The sequence below is a fragment of the Saccopteryx bilineata genome, chromosome 1 (assembly GCF_036850765.1).
Source record: "Saccopteryx bilineata isolate mSacBil1 chromosome 1, mSacBil1_pri_phased_curated, whole genome shotgun sequence".
NCBI classification, from domain to species: Eukaryota; Metazoa; Chordata; class Mammalia; order Chiroptera; family Emballonuridae; genus Saccopteryx; species Saccopteryx bilineata.
In genome coordinates, this window is record NC_089490.1 from 356196014 (window position 1) to 356211624 (window position 15611).

The 15611-nt window shown below is 43.2% G+C and overlaps 1 protein-coding gene and 1 pseudogene across 1 annotated transcript in view; one reads left to right on the forward strand and one right to left on the reverse strand.

Annotated features, from left to right (window-relative positions):
• SWAP70 (switching B cell complex subunit SWAP70) overlaps nucleotides 1-15611 on the forward strand; it is a 95282-nt gene that overhangs the window by 10304 nt on the left and 69367 nt on the right. The gene's annotated exons all lie outside the window — the stretch shown is intronic.
• Nucleotides 432-10133, reverse strand: LOC136324379 (small ribosomal subunit protein uS5-like; annotated as a pseudogene).

Below are 15611 nucleotides of genomic sequence, written 5' to 3' on the forward strand. Positions count from 1 at the left end.
TATTGTCATGTGGATTTGGTGTTAGTCTAATTTTTAGGCTGGAATGCAGAGAGAGAGAGAGAGAGAGAGAGACACTAAACTAAGTTATTGTGTTAAGTTAAGCTTTTTCTAATGTGGAGTGACCTAGTTTTCACAGCTAGCAATAGGCTAATAATGGGGAAGGACACCTACAGAAACACATTCTCATGCTTTAAAACTTGAATTGATGCTAGCCTTCCTTAGAACAAACTGTATTATCTGTTTTGAATGCAGTTTTGGTATTTTATGGGAGTATTTAAAAACTACTAAGAGAGATTGATGGGGACTTTAAAAAATATCTGTAGAAAGGTGCCTAGGTATCTATATAAGTAGCTGAGTAAATATCATTGAGTTTAATGTTAGAAAAATTTTTTTTTAACAGGCTTAATTCACTTTATTTTTCTTATATAAAATTACGTGATGGCCACAGCAGCAGCCTGGGTCCTCTGCACAAAAATTCAGGTGTGGGTCTTTACAGGATGGTCAGTGAATTCCTGATAGGGAGGCTTGGTGAACACAGCCTCTTTCTAGAGGTCAGGGGTGAGGTAGCTGTGAGTCTGAAAGATGGCATCAAAGGGGGCCTTGGTGAAGTTGCCAGGGTGGCAGTGCGGCCTCTGGCTGAGGTACAGTCGTCGATACTGGCCACCAGCAGCAATTTCTTGGGCACAGGGGCTGAGACGACGCCAGTGCCTCAGGGGATGGGGATGAGGGGTACCAGCACAGAGCCACAGCGGCCTGTCACCTTGCTAGGGACAGTGTGGGCCTTGCTGATCTTGTTCTACCAGTACCCTGGCTGCCTCACAGGGACAATAGAGAGCTTGGCCGGGATTATGGCCCCACAGATGGCAGTGGCTAATTCCTTTGATACTGAACACTCAGATCAACATGTCCATTGTAGTCCCCAGTGGCAACAAATGCCTGTGAAGAGACTTAAGTGGCTGGTGGTCCACGGGTTAAAAAAAATTTTTAATCAACATTTTCCTTGGTTTGGTTTTGGTGTTTGTACCTTTCTTGTGTGTATGTGTATATGTGTGTGTGTGTGTGTGTGTGTGTATACACAGACATATATACTGAGGGACTTCTGTATGGATTCCATATTTTTGGAAACCTTATTGATATACCATCTGAAATAGATAACATTACTTTTATGGTGTAAATTTGCAGAAATCATAATGGAAATAGGTATAGGGCATATTTTTTGAAATAGAGGCAGTAATTATTTTCTTCACTGATGTTTAATTTGATCTTCCCATTATTTAGAATTTTAGTGGTCTTGTTGAAGGAGCTCCAGTGTGAATTAGAAATCCTTGCAAATTCCAAGGAGATAAAAAATGAAGGCTATTTATTTTTAAACGTATATCTAAAAGAAACTTAAGGAGAGACAGTCAGACAGACTCCCGCATGCGCCCAACAGGGATCCACCCAGCACGCCCACCAGGGGGTGTCACTCTGCCGGGACCAGAGCCACTCTAGCGCCTGGGGCAGAGGCCAAGGAGCCATCCCCAGCGCCCGGGCCATCTTTGCTCCAATGGAGCCTCGGCTGCAGGAGGGGAAGAGAGAGACAGAGGAAGGAGAGGGGGAGGGGTGGAGAAGCAGATGGGCGCTTCTCCTGTGTGCCCTGGCCGGAAATCGAACCCGGGACTTCTGCACGTCAGGCCAACGCTCTACCACTGAGCCAACCGGCCAGGGCTAAAAGAAACTTTTTGAATAGTTCATATATCTGCATGTGTAAAAACCGTTCAGTTCAAAAGGACATTCACAAAAGTGAAAAGTTTCCTCTAACACCAGGCCCTACTAGTTCTCTGCCCTGGAGGTGACCATTATTACTAGTTTCTTGTGTTTTTTCCAGAGATCAAAATGTACCTTAAAATTAATACTCTCGTTATAGTAAGTGCTGTCCTCTTAAATATAGCAAAATTTGGAGATATTTTTGCAACTTCTATTCTAGCTTTACTTTGCAGTTGTGGTTGCAGTGTGAATTACATGTCAGTGCTGGAAACTGCTTGAAATAAGCTTATTGGCTCTCCTGTGGTTTTTAGAAACTTAGGGTTTTGTTTTGTTTTGCCCTTTTGAAAAGGACTTACAACTAGTGAGGATCTAAATGACAAAAAAAAACTTTTTAAGGAACAACATGGGTAGTTTGAATCTTTATTCATTTCTCAATGATAGATTTTCAACTAAATTTTTTTATTCTTTGCCTTGCAGTTGACTTACGTGTCTTGTGAATAATGTCTGTGTTCTGTTCTCATGTAGGTATTCAGCATCAAAAAATTTTCATCTTGCTAGTTTAAAAAGTAAATGAGCCAGGCCAGTGGTCAGTTGAAAATGTAAAGGAAGCAAGTAGCAGTAAAGGGCTTTTATTGTGTGAAACACAATGTAAAAGATATGGGTAATTCTTGTGAACTTGGCATGTGTAGTATTCCTTCCCTAATCTTTAGTGATTTCGTTTCTGTTAACCCCTGCAGTAAAAGTTATTTCTGCTGAGGAATTAAAAATCTAATTTAAAAAAATGGGGTTAGGGGATTGCAGTCATGGGTAAGCCTGTAAAAGTCTTTGTAAATATATATTTTTTATATTGCACCAAAATAAAACAGAAGAGAGCTCTGCAAGCTCTCTTTTTTAAATGGGAATAATGGATTCTGGGTTATTTCCTTTCTCCATTCTTTACTTGCTAGAAACTTTACGTGGGATAGCTTGGAAATGATTGTTTTTTTGAAATACATGTACACTTTTGCTTTATTGAAGATAATGTACAAACAGTGCTGTGCTTTTTTGTGTGTGTGGGGCCCTCTATCTCACTAACCAGCCCGTTCCTAATCTTATGACTCAGAGCTCTTAATCTTCCTGATCCCCATTTTGTATTTCCTTTGGGGTCTCACCACAGTCCCAGAGGTACATGGTAAGTGGCAGCTAGAGATGAAAGAGGCTTTGTTTGACCTTTTCTCACTTACTCTCTGCCCTCACTGAGGAGGGCTTCTCATCCCCTCTCAGCAGGAGGGTGACTGCAGGCCCCTGCGTGGTGATGAGCACAGGGGCACTCAGTGTCCTCCAGCTTGCCTCCTCAGTCCCTCTTACCTGTGTCCCTGTTCCTTCCTACAACGGAAGTCTAAGGTGGTCCTTTTCCTTAGCTTTCTTCGTCTTCTCCAAGGCTTCGTTTCATAAATCTATTTTTTTGCTCTGCTTTCTGCTTTATTTTTTTTCTTCCCATCCTACCTTCAGGTTGCTTCCTTCCACCCCACCCCCCCTCAAATTCAGTGTCTACTTGAAACTGTAATTCTCAGCAGTTAATTGTGGAAAGGTGTTTAAGAGTAAATCTGGACGTACTTGAATTTCATACAAGGTGAGCTAGTGACTAGGGAGAGATTGCTGCACTGCTGGAAGAATTAATTTTTTCATCTTAGAACTCTCCTATGTCTTGTATACCTTTTAGTTCTTTAGGAATAATTAGATTTCTGTCTGTGTTGGGTTGGGTCAGGAGAGTGGTATATGTAGGCATGGGGTGGGTACCAGCCAGAAGAAGTGATACCAGTTAGGATAAAAGTTGTTCTGCTCAGTGGACAACTGGCCAGATGGTTGAAGGTATTACAGTGTATTTCACCGGAAGACAGGGCTGGGAGGATGGACCACTCTGCCTTGTTAGGCGGCACTTCCCGTCATTTCTTTCAGATCACAGGATGATGGTTATCTTGGCCAGATGGCTGTTAATTTGGAGTTGAGAGCAGGAACTGGTGGCTAGTTTATTTAACTCCCTGTGACTTTCTTCAGTGATGATTTAGGTAATGAGGCCCCAGACTGTTAGTAGAAAGAACTAGATTGGAATTCTGAGGTTCTTTACCTGGGTGACTTCGGGGTATTTTCTTTGCTTCTTGTGTTTTAAGATTATCTGTTAGATGGGAATGGAAGCCATTTTAACAACATGCATGCTTGCATAAGTGGAACTCACAGCCTTCATGTGTGACAACAGAATATTTACTGGCCACCTGTTTCCCACCAAACAATAATGTTGAAGAAAACGGATCTATAAAACATGAATTTGAAGGTGTAAAGCTACTGAGAACCTTTTGTTAGGGACTCTGGGGAAGAGGTAAATATATACCCTTACCTTTAGGAGTGTGTGATAATACACTTACCTTTAGTTAAGAATGATAATACATGAAATGACTCCAATAAGAAGCAAATTCTAGAGAATGTAGAAAATGAGTGCAGAGAACACGCTAGCCCATTAGCCACGTTTGGCTATTAAGCATTGAAAAGTGGCTAGGCTGAATTGAGATAGTGCTATAAATATAAAGTACATACTGGATTTTAGAGACATTTATTTATTTATTGAGTTTGAGAGTAAGTTTATTAAAGCTGGGGACAGTGAAACAAGGAAGGGCCTAGAGCAGAAGCAGCAACAGGGAAGAGCCCAGGCCGGGCTGTTCTGGCTCTCTAGAAACCTACGGGAAAGAATGAGCCTGCACTGGGGAGTCAGAGAAAAGCGGCCTTGGAGACAGGTTCAGGGGGTTGGCCTGGTATGAGCTGCTGCTGCCCGCTGCTCCCCTGGTTGCTAGTCACGTGGGGTCCCCTAGCGTTTAGGAGATTCACATCTTTAGGGGAAGCAGAGGGGAAGAGAGGGGAGAAAGGCGGGGGTGCATGCTCCCAGGAGGGAGAGTACCTACTGACTTTTAGTACAGAAAAGAATGTAAGAAATCTATTCAGTAATTTAAAAATATTGATTACATGTTGAAGTTGTAATATTTTGGATATATATATATATATATTTTGATTTTTTAAATGTTTATTTTATTGATTTTAGGGAGAGAGGAAGGACGCATGTGCAAGAGAGAAATAGAACATTGATCTGTTTCTGTACATGTCCTGACCGGGAATCGAACCGGCAACCTCTGTGCTTCAGGACGATGCTCCAATCAGCTGAGCTATCCAGCCAGGGCTGGATATATATTATTAAAATTAATTTTTCCTGTTTCCTTTTTAAAAATCTGGCTGTTTAAAAAATTTAATTTCATATATGGTTTGCATTATATTTCTATATAATGCAATATACAGAGTTGCTATAGAAGTTCAAAGGAAGTAGAGAAAGAAATGCAGGCAGCTGTAGACAAAGAAAGTTTCGTGGAAGAGATAGAACATCAGCTGTTTCTGGAGGGAACGGGACAGATGGCAGTATAGTGGTGTCTTTGTGGATAAGAGCAAGAGCCAGACCTGGAGTGTCTGTAAGCAGTAAGGAAACACTACGGGTATAGGTTTGTTTTGAGGCGTAGTGGAAAATTAGGACTTAAAGAGAGCTAGAGTTACCTTTTACATGTTTTTGTTCTTGTACAGACTAGATGGTTAATATATATTTGCTGACTGACTGTGTTAGAATGAGTAGTTCAGAACTGATCCGGTCAAGAGGGGAAGTTAATACAACTTTTGGGTAGATATATGACAAAAGTAGAGTTTTGAGATTATTTTGGTGATGCGGGTGTGATGATTAGAGGCGAAAAGCTGGAGGTGGGGAGACCAGCTGGGGGGCTGCGAGGAAAGCTGAAGAGTATGTTGATGAGTGCTGGACTGGGACTCAGAACAGGTGTTCTTTCTACCCTTATAGAGCTTGAAGTCTTTTGAGTGATACAGACCAGCAAACTAGTGAGATAAAGAAAGTACACAGTGCTGGGGAACGCAGAGAAAGGGGACCTACCTAGTTTGCGGTGAGGATTAGAGGAGTTAGCTCAGAGAATGCTTCTAGAAGAGACATCTGTCACTGACCTTAAGGGATGTGTGAAACTGCTCTGTAAGAGCATTTATGATGAAAGAGTTGGAAAGTAAATCTTTTGGAGGAACAGAAAGAAAGCATCAGGAGAGAGAGCCCTGGTTGGAGAGTCAGGAGATGTGAGTGGCTAGAGGAAGTCATTTCTCCATGCTGGGCTCCAGTTTCCTCATTGATAAAATGTGGATAGAGCAGCGGTTCTCAACCTGTGGGTCGCGACCCCAGCGGGGGTCCAACGACCAAAACACAGGGGTCGCCTAAAGCCATCGGCAATGTATTTTATAATAAATATGTATTTTCCGATGGCTTTAGGTGACCCCTGTGTTTTGACCGTTCGACCCCCGCCAGGGTTGCGACCCACAGGTTGAGAACCGCTGGGATAGAGCATGAGATCTTCAAGATTTAGGCTTTTAATTTAAACTTGTTTAGGTTGGTGTGTTTACCATGGTCGTATCCTGGTGAGTAGTTGCTCTTCAGCAACTCTTTGCTAGGGCTTCAGGAGGGAGAATGAAACCTGCCACTGTGGGCCAGGAAAGGAGCTGGCGTGGGGGTGGGGGGAGGGGGGGAGGGATGACTTAGATCTGGAAATAAGACAAACTAGAAGTAAAAGAAGTACAAGAAGAGGAGAGTCCATAGTTTTGTGGTTAAGGGAATGGTGGTACCAAAGTCAGAGTCAGGGTGGGAAACCCATTTTGGGGAGAAAGGTGATGAGTTCTTGTTTGAGTTTTGTGGATGTGAAGCAAATTTAGCATAGAAATCTCTTATTAGTGATATAAACCAGAGCTCAGTTGATTGGTTAAAACCAGAAAGATTTCTGGAAGTCATTAGAATAGAAGTGACTTAACATTGTCAGAATAAAAGCACTTTTTAAAAGAAGAGAATAAGGAGAAAGAACTCAGAGCTCGAAAATTAAGCTTTGGGAAATGTCCAGATTGGGAGAATGAGGAGTGAAGGAGGTGGCCCCATAAAGGCACCTTGGTAGAGAAGGAGGGGAACTAAGAACTAGTGTGCCATGGGACCAGAAAAATGCTAAGGCGAGGGGATGATCCAGGTTGTGAAGTGCTGGAGACTGGGTGCTCCAGGAAGCAGGTGCTGAGACAGTGTTGGGGGTACCGAAGGGTTACTGGGGAGAAATACCTATGGAAAAAAAGAGGGAGGAAGCAGGGGTGGAAAAAGCTGTCACACCACAGTATGTATGAACTTGACAGAAGTGGGAGCACTGGAACAAAGATGGCCTGTTAGAGGACTCCCATGCTGGAGAGAGGTGATACCATCACTTTGCTCAGTCACTGGCTGAGGTGGACCCTGAAGATGCTACTAGCTACCCCGCAGTCCTGGTAGCAGAGCTGAAGTTCCTTTCGTGAGGAGGGATCTGAGTGGTTCATCTCTGTGTCTGCCACAGAAGTCTTTTGAAAAAGCAGTTTCACAAGATTGATAGGACTAGAAGCCGTATTATAGGGACCATAAGGGGGACAGAGTGGTCAGAAGATGGGGTAGTTGAGGTAACCTCAGAATTGTGATCTTTGTCATTACCTTGAGTGTACACTATGGATGTCTTCAGAGAAGAGTATGCTACTAAACTGAACTCCGTAATTTCTCTATTATAGAGTTGTCTCTCACTTTGAAATTTTTGTGTGTGTGTGACAGAGACAGAGAGAGAGAGACAGAGAGGGACAGATAGGGACAGACAGACAGGAAGGAAGAGAGATGAGAAGCATCAGTTCTTCATTGCGGCACCTTAGTTGTTCATTGATTGCTTTTTCATATGTGCCTTGACCGGGGGGGGGGGGGGGACCTACAGCAGAGCGAGTGACCCCTTGCTCAAGCCAGCGACCTTGGGTTCAAGCTCAAACCAGATGAGCCTGCGTTCAAACTGGTGACCTTGGGGTTTTGAAACTGAGTCTTCTGCATCCCAGTCTGACGCTCTATCTACTGTGCTACCACCTGGCCAGGCTCACTTTTTAATTAAAAAAAAAATATTTATTCATTTAAGAGAGGGGAGAGAAAGAGAGAGAGAGAAGGGGAGAGGAGCAGGAAGCATCAACTTCCATATGCCTTGGCCAGGCAAGCCCAGGGTTTTGAACCAGCAACCTCAGTGTCCAGTTTGATGCTTTATCCACTGTGCCACAACAGGTCAGGTTACTTGTTAATTCTTTAATTGGAGATTTTTATTTGTTTAATTATTTTTAAAAAAAAATTAAGTGAGAGGTGGTGAGGCAGAGATAGCATCTCTGGCATGTACCCCGATGAGTATCCACCTGGCAAGCCCCCTACCGGGCAATGCTCTGCCCATCTGAAGCTGCTGCTTTGTTGCTTGGCAACTGAGATATTTTAGTGCCTGAGGTGAGGCCATGGAGCCATCCTCAGCATCCGGGTCCAACTTGTTCAGACCGTTTGAGCCATGGCTGTGGGAGGAGAAGAGAGGGGACTGGGGGGGGGGAGAGAGAGAGAAGTAGATGGTCACTTCTCCCGTGTGCCCCAACTGGGAATCCAACCCGACACTTCCACATACTGGGCCGATGCTTTACTGCTGGGGCCAAGATACTGTTTTTTAATCTAAAAATAATCTAAATTAGAGATTCCAATTAAACAAAAATTCTTTCTGGAAAGAATATACAGGTAATATAGTGAAAAGACCCAGATCTAGATAAAGATGATGGAAAAGAAAAAGAAGATTCTTAAATGGGAATTGCTTAGCAAATGTTTGTTAAATATCAGGTACTCTCTCATCAGGCTTTGGTATTGCACAGAAGAGTAAAATACAGACCCTCTCTTTAAGCAGGAGAGAGACACAGAAGCTTCTACAAATTATTGATTGATTGATTGATTGATTGATTGGAGAGAGACAGACAAGAAGGGAGAGATGAGAAGCATCAACTCATAGTTGTGGTACTTTAGTTGTTCACTGATTGCTTCTCATATGTGCCTTGAGGAGGAAGGTTCCAGTCGAGCCAGTGACCCCTTGCTCAAGCCAGAGACCTTGGGCTCAGGCCAGGGACCTTTGGGCTCAAGCCAGCAACCATGGGATCATGTCGATGAACCTGTGCTCAACCTCAGTGTCCCAGGTTGACGCTCTATCCTGTGCACCACCACCAGTAAGGTGGTTTACCTCCCCAAGAAAGATATTTGGGAGGCTGAAATCTAAGGACGCTGTCTCAGATGGGAGATTTTGTTGCCTATAGGGTGGTTTTTTCAAGAGGCATAGTAAAGCATGTAGTTCTTTGTGGATGACTCAAGTGAGTTAATTTCATCAACTGTATAGTCCTACAATGATCTTTTAAAAATATTTTTATTAAAAAGTTTTTTTTTAATTCAGTGAGAAGAGGTGAGGCAGAGACAGACTTCTGCATGCACCCCATCCAGCCCCACTAGGGGCTGATGCTCTGCCCATCTGGGGCGTTGCTCCATTGCTCAGCAACCGAGCTCTTCTCAGCACCTGAGGTAAGGCCATGGAGCCATCCTCAGCGCCTGGAGCCAACTTGCTCCAATCGAGCCATGGCTGCAGCAGGGGAAGGGGGGGGGGGGAGAGAGAGAGAGAGAGAGAGAGAGAGAGAAGTGAGAGGAGGAGGGGTGGAGAAAAAGATGGGTATTTCTCCTGTGTGCCCTTACTGGGAATCTGGGACATCCACATGCTGGGCCAATGCTCTGCCACTAAGCCAACCGGCCAGGGCTCAATAATCTCTTTATATTATAATTTTATTTGTGCTTTCTAGCTGGAACCCCTAGACATATTCAAAAATTTTCATAAATATAAAAGCTTTTCCATTTTTTCTGATTATAAAGATAATACCTAGACTGTTCAAACAACATGTTAAAATACAGAGGTAAAGGGGCCCTGGTATGTTAGCTCAGTTGGTTAGAGCATCAACCCCCAACACCTCAAGGTTGTGGGTAAGCAACCAGTGAGTGCTCCACTGAGTGAACAACAAATGAATGCTTCTATCTCTCTCTCCTCCTTTTCTGTCTCTATACAATCAATCAGTAAAAATAAAATATAGAGGCAAAGATAAAAGCCCCAAAGTTCTACCATCAAAGGCAGTTGCAATTAACTTTTCAGTGAATATCTTTCCAACATCTCTCTTTCTCTCTTCCCCCCTTTCTCTCTTCCTCTATTTCCATTTCCCCTACAGGCACACACATGCATATATACATGCATATATATCCTTTTATCTAAATAGGATCATATTTCAGATGCCTTGGTACCTTTTACCATCTTAAACATTTTTAATAAAATTTTTGATTAAATTTATTGGGGTAACAGTGGTTAATAACAGAAGTTTCAGGTGTCCTACTTTATAATACAACATCTGTGTACCGTATACATTGTGTGCTCACCGCACAAAGTTCGGTCTTCTTCCGTCATCATATATTTGATTCCTTTTACCTTCTTCCTCCTCCCCTCTTCCTCTTCCCCTTTGGTAATCAGCATTATGTTGTCTGTGGCTATGAATTTGTTTTGTTTATTTGTTACTTGTTATTTTACACCCCATATGGTTCTTGTCTTTTTTCATCTGACATATTTCATCTTGAATGATACTCTCAAGAACCAGTCATGTTTTGCAAATGGCAATATTATTTTTTTTATTTTATTTTATTTATTTATTTTTTTTCAGAGACAGAGAGAGAGTCAGAGAGAGGGATAGACAGGGACAGACAGACAGGAATGGAGAGATGAGAAGCAGTCAATCATCAGTTTCTCATTGCGCATTGCGACACCTTAGTTGTTCATTGATTGCTCTCTCATATGTGCCTTGACTGCGGGCCTTCAGCAGACCGAGTGACCCCTTGCTGGAGCCAGCGACCTTGGGTCCAAGCTGGTGAGCTTTTTGCTCAAACCAGATGAGCCCACGCTCAAGCTGGGGACCTCGAGGTCTCGAACCTGGGTCCTCGGCATCCCAGTCCGATGCTCTATCCACTGCGCCACCGCCTGGTCAGGCAATATTTTATTATTTTTATGGCTGAGTAGTATTCCTTTGTATATATGTATGACATCTACTTTATCCAGTCATTGGTCAAAGGACACTTAGGTTATTCCCATGTCTTGGCTACTGTGAATAATGCTGCAGTGAATATAGGGATACATATTTTTACAAATAAGCGTTTTCAAATTTTTGAGTGGATACCTAGGAGAGAAGTTGCTGGGTCATATTGTAGCTCTGTTTTTTATTTTTTGGGGAACCTCCATACTGTTTTCCATAGTGGCTGCACCAATTTACATTCCCACTAGGGGGTGATGCTCTGCCCACCTGCGGCCATTGCTCCATTGCAAATGGAGCCTTTTTTTTTTTTTTTTTTTTAGTGCCTGAGGCAGAGGCCATGGAGCCACCCTCAGCTCCGGAGGCCAACTTGCTTGAGCCAATCGAGTCATGGCTGTGGGAGTGGGAGAGAGAGGGGGGGGGGAGGGGAGGAGAAGCAGATGGTTTCTTTTGTGTGCCCTGACCAGGAATCAAAACCAGGACATCCTCACGCCTGGCTGATGCTCTACCACAGAGCCAACCCACCAGGGCCAGACACCATTCTTTATAATGGTTATAAACTAGTTCACTGTGTTGATGCATCATACTTTATTTAACCACTTTCTTACAGATATTTGAGATGTTTCAGCCAGGGATGCTGCTAAACATCCTACAATGCATAGGACACCTCCTCCTGCTTCTCAAGCAAAGAATTATCTGGCCTAAAATGTCAGCAGTGTGGGAGGAAACCAGCTCTATACCTTCTCTAGTGTTTGGGTGTTAGGAATCTTGACTCCACTCTGTGTGCTCAAACACCAGGCAAAGAGTAATAGCTCTTTTAGTTTGCATTATTTTGATTACTAGTGAGGTTAAATATCTTTTCTTATGTTTATTAGTCATTCGTTTCTTTTGTGAATTTTCTATTTATGACCATTGTCCATTTTTTTTTCCATTAGATGATCATCTTTTACTTAATAATTTCCAAGGGTAGTTTGAATATTGGAGCCATTAGACTTTATTGTTTATAGTGTCTCATTTAAAGGGAAATTTAGGCCCTGGCCAGTTGGCTCGGCGGTGGAGCGTCGGCCTGGCGTGCGGGGGACCTGGGTTTGATTCCTGGCCAGGGCACGCGGGAGAGGCGCCCATTTGCTTCTCCACCCTCACCCTCTCCTTCCTTTCTGTCTCTCTCTTCCCCTCCCGCAGCCGGGGCTCCATTGGGGCAGGGATGGCCCGGGCGCTGGGGATGGCTCCTTGGCCTCTCCCCCAGGCGCTGGAGTGGCTCTGGTCACGGCGGAGCAACCCCTCGGAGGGGCGGACCGTCGCCCCCTGGTGGGCAGAGCGTCGCCCCTGTAGGCGTGCCGGGATCCCGGTCGGGGCATGCGGGAGTCTGTCTGACTGTCTCTCCCCGTTTCCAGCTTCAGGAAAATAAAATTAAAAAAAAAAAAAAAAAAAAGGGAAATTTAAAAAATATAAAAGTAAAGAGGAATTAAAAATTTTTTATGTGGTCAGATTTGCCAATATTTTCTGTTTGATTTTTGAAGAGGGCTAAGTTAATGAATTATCCAAAATAACTTATTAAAGGTGGTTCATTCAGAATGTAATCCAATGGCATCTGCTGTAGTATAGTGGCATATATTCTGTGGACAACATCACAATAGATGCTGTTAAGTTAGATTTCCTTCCTTAATCTGTCCTTAAGTGTTATGATCCTACTGAATTCTTCCTTAGCCCTATGTTAGTCACTGTGAAGGGAATGGAAGAAGAATATTAGGCAGTGTTTCCGCCCTCACTGGGCTGCAGTTAGATATTTGAGATACTGAAATAATTCATTTAATGAAATAGCATATGAAATAATTCATTTAAATACTGAATAGAAATTCGGTAGTCCGGGGATGGGGGGTGGGGGGGCAGTGAAGGATTCCTAGAGTTGGTGAAGAATGACCCAGTCTTGAAGGATATGACTAGGCAGAAGGGAATGTTTCTAGCACAGGAAGTCATTGTGGGACAGGCTGTTTAGGAGACCTGGGTTCTCATCCCTACTTTGGCACTAATCACTGTGTGATTTAGGCTAAGTCTCAGGCCTCAGTCTTTTTATCTATGAAATAAGGAATAGCAGTAGACTATTTCCTAAGATTGTTGTCCTTATTAAGGTATTACAGTTTTACTGTTTACTGAGAATTTTGGGAAATAGTTTGTTTGGCATTTATTGAAAGCCTGCATTCCAGGTAGCATGTTCAATGCTGTGGGAATGCAAGGATGGGTAGGATGTGGGCCTTTCTTTCAGAAATTTACAGTCTTACGGGAAAGAAAAATGATGAGTGGTAGTATAAAATAAGAATATGTGCGAAACACAGTGTTTGGGTGGTGGAGGCTTTAGAAAGGGATGGCACTTATGTTAGGTAGGGTGGTTTGAAGGGAGGAACTGAAGGGGAAGGGGTGGTACAGGGTTTGTTTGGGGTAAGTTAGTAAACTTATTTGGCTGAATTTGTACAGTTGGTGCTGAGGTAGGAAAAAAATAAGGCTAGAAAGGTAAAGGAGGGCTAGCTTGTTGAGTGAGTTAAATATGGAGCTCAGATTCTCACTTGGGTCCCTGAAAAGGGACCAGGCCTAGGTGGGTCTGTCTCGGCATGGTCTGGAATGTGTGGGTTCTTGACTTCATGCAGGAAAGGTTTTATGACAGGAGTCCAGGTGATTTTGAGAGTATGTTTGTTAATGCTGGGGACAGGGACGGGGATTAAGCTAGGAGAGGCAAGATCATAGCAACAGAAGTGGGCCTGGGTGGAGCTGCCTTGGCTCTTTGGGGGACTTGAAGAGTTGAGCCTTGGCGAGGCTGTCTTGTCCCTTTAGAAAGAAAGTGACAGAGACAGAAGTGAACCAAGTGGGCTGCGTGGACGCAGGAAACAAGTTACAGAGGCAAAGGAGGGCCTTTGGAGACAGGTCCAGGGGGTTAGCCTGGGACAAGCTGCTGCTGCCCACTGCTCCCCTGGTTGCTCGTCTCCTGGGAACCTTTAGAGCTTGAGAGAAAGAAAACAGAGATACATGCCTGAAAAAAGAAGTGGGGTGTGTGGGGGGGCGGGTAGAAGAGAGGGAACAGTTGTGACTGCGCTAAAGGGAGAGGGCATACTGGATTCTTTGTCTTAAGGGATTTAAACGGTTTCTAAAGGTGGGGAATTTTAGAGGAGGTCTCGATCAAAGTATTCATCAGCTCTCCAAGAGTGTCCTTTGATTTACTGATACATCAAAATGAGCTTATAGAGAGATCTGGGTCATTTTCTGGTCAGTTTCACCTTCAAAGAATGTCATTGGAGAGGGACTGGGACCAGGACAGAGGCTGGTTTTTCCTAGGCATGATCTGGAATGTGTAAACCATTTGCTCTAAAATGTCTTTGGTTATGGGAAGGTAAGACCTTACACTTTATTATGTGGCTGTAAATTGCTCAGCCTTGTTTAGCTATCGGTCTCAGTTTCCCCATTCCACTTGCCAAGGAATTTTCCTAGCTTTTTTTTTTTTTTTCTAATTTTTTTTTTTTTTTTACAGAGACAGAGAGAGTCAGAGAGGGATAGACAGGGACAGATAGACAGGAATGGAGAGAGATGAGAAGCATCAATCATTAGTTTTTTGTTGCATGTTGCAACACCTTAGTTGTTCATTGATTGCTTTCTCATATGTACCTTGACCGCAGGCCTTCAGCAGACTGAGTAACCCCTTGCTCGAGCCAGCGACTTTGGGCTCAAGCTGGTGAGCTTTTGCTCAAACCAGATGAGCCTGCATTCAAACTAGCGACCTCGGGGTCTCGAACCTGGGTCTTCCGCATCCCAGTCCGACGCTCTATCCACTGCGCCACTGCCTGGTTAGGCTTTCCTAGCTTCTTACTAACCGGCCTCACTTAGTTTTTCCTTCTGTAGACTTTTGATAAATTTTAGACAAAAAGATAATATGATATAAGCAGGAATTCAAGATTAATTTAGTGAAAGTGTCTTGGATGGTGATAGATTGCATTCTCACCGCAAATAGGTTTTTTTTATGCTTGAATGATGACTTGGAGATTTCCGAGGCTGAATCTAATAAAGATTCCAGGGTAGGGCAAAAGTACAATAGATTTACAGTTGTTTGTATGGAAAATAATACAATAGTTAATAATAATGCAAGAATAAACTCTGTGTTTCGCGTACTCACAACTGTAAACCTACTTTTGCTCCACCCTGTATTTAAGAGAAAGCAAGAGGAGTGACAAGCAGGATGAAGGATATTGTCAGGAAAGGGAAAATGACTCCCTGGTCTGAGGGGCTGGACTTCTATTAAGACAATGCTCCTGAGGCAGGGCATAGCACTCATAGGAAACTGGTCATTCTGGTTCATTGTTAGGAAGAGTTTTCTGGTAATTTGCCATTAGCTTGAAATTTTATAAATCAAAAAGGAATTTTCATGTTTTAAAAAAAGATTGCCCATTATGAATTATAATTCTATAATTGTGTCCGTTCAGATAAGCTTGTTGGAACAGAGATCTCCACCTCCCACCCCTTCCTTCAGTGTTGAATTTTGCCCATTACGCACATCCTGTAAAGGGAAACCGTGTGACTAGGGGGCACGTTTCAGAGAACCTTTATAATCTTTACATCTTTGGGAGGGAAGAGGGTAAACATTGTGCACTCCTGTGTGTTAAAGCACTGGTTAGTCGTTCATCATCCTTGATTTCATTTTCATGATAGTTGGAACAAAATGCTTAAAAAAGCGTAAACGGCAAACCACCAAACAGGAACAGACCACACAAGCAGGACTCACACAGTTAATTAGTCATCTCTTGTCAGCAGAAGCCCTGCAGCCATAGTAGACAGCTGTGATGGAGCTAGAGAGATGAGTTTCTGAAATGGTTATAAGTCTTTTA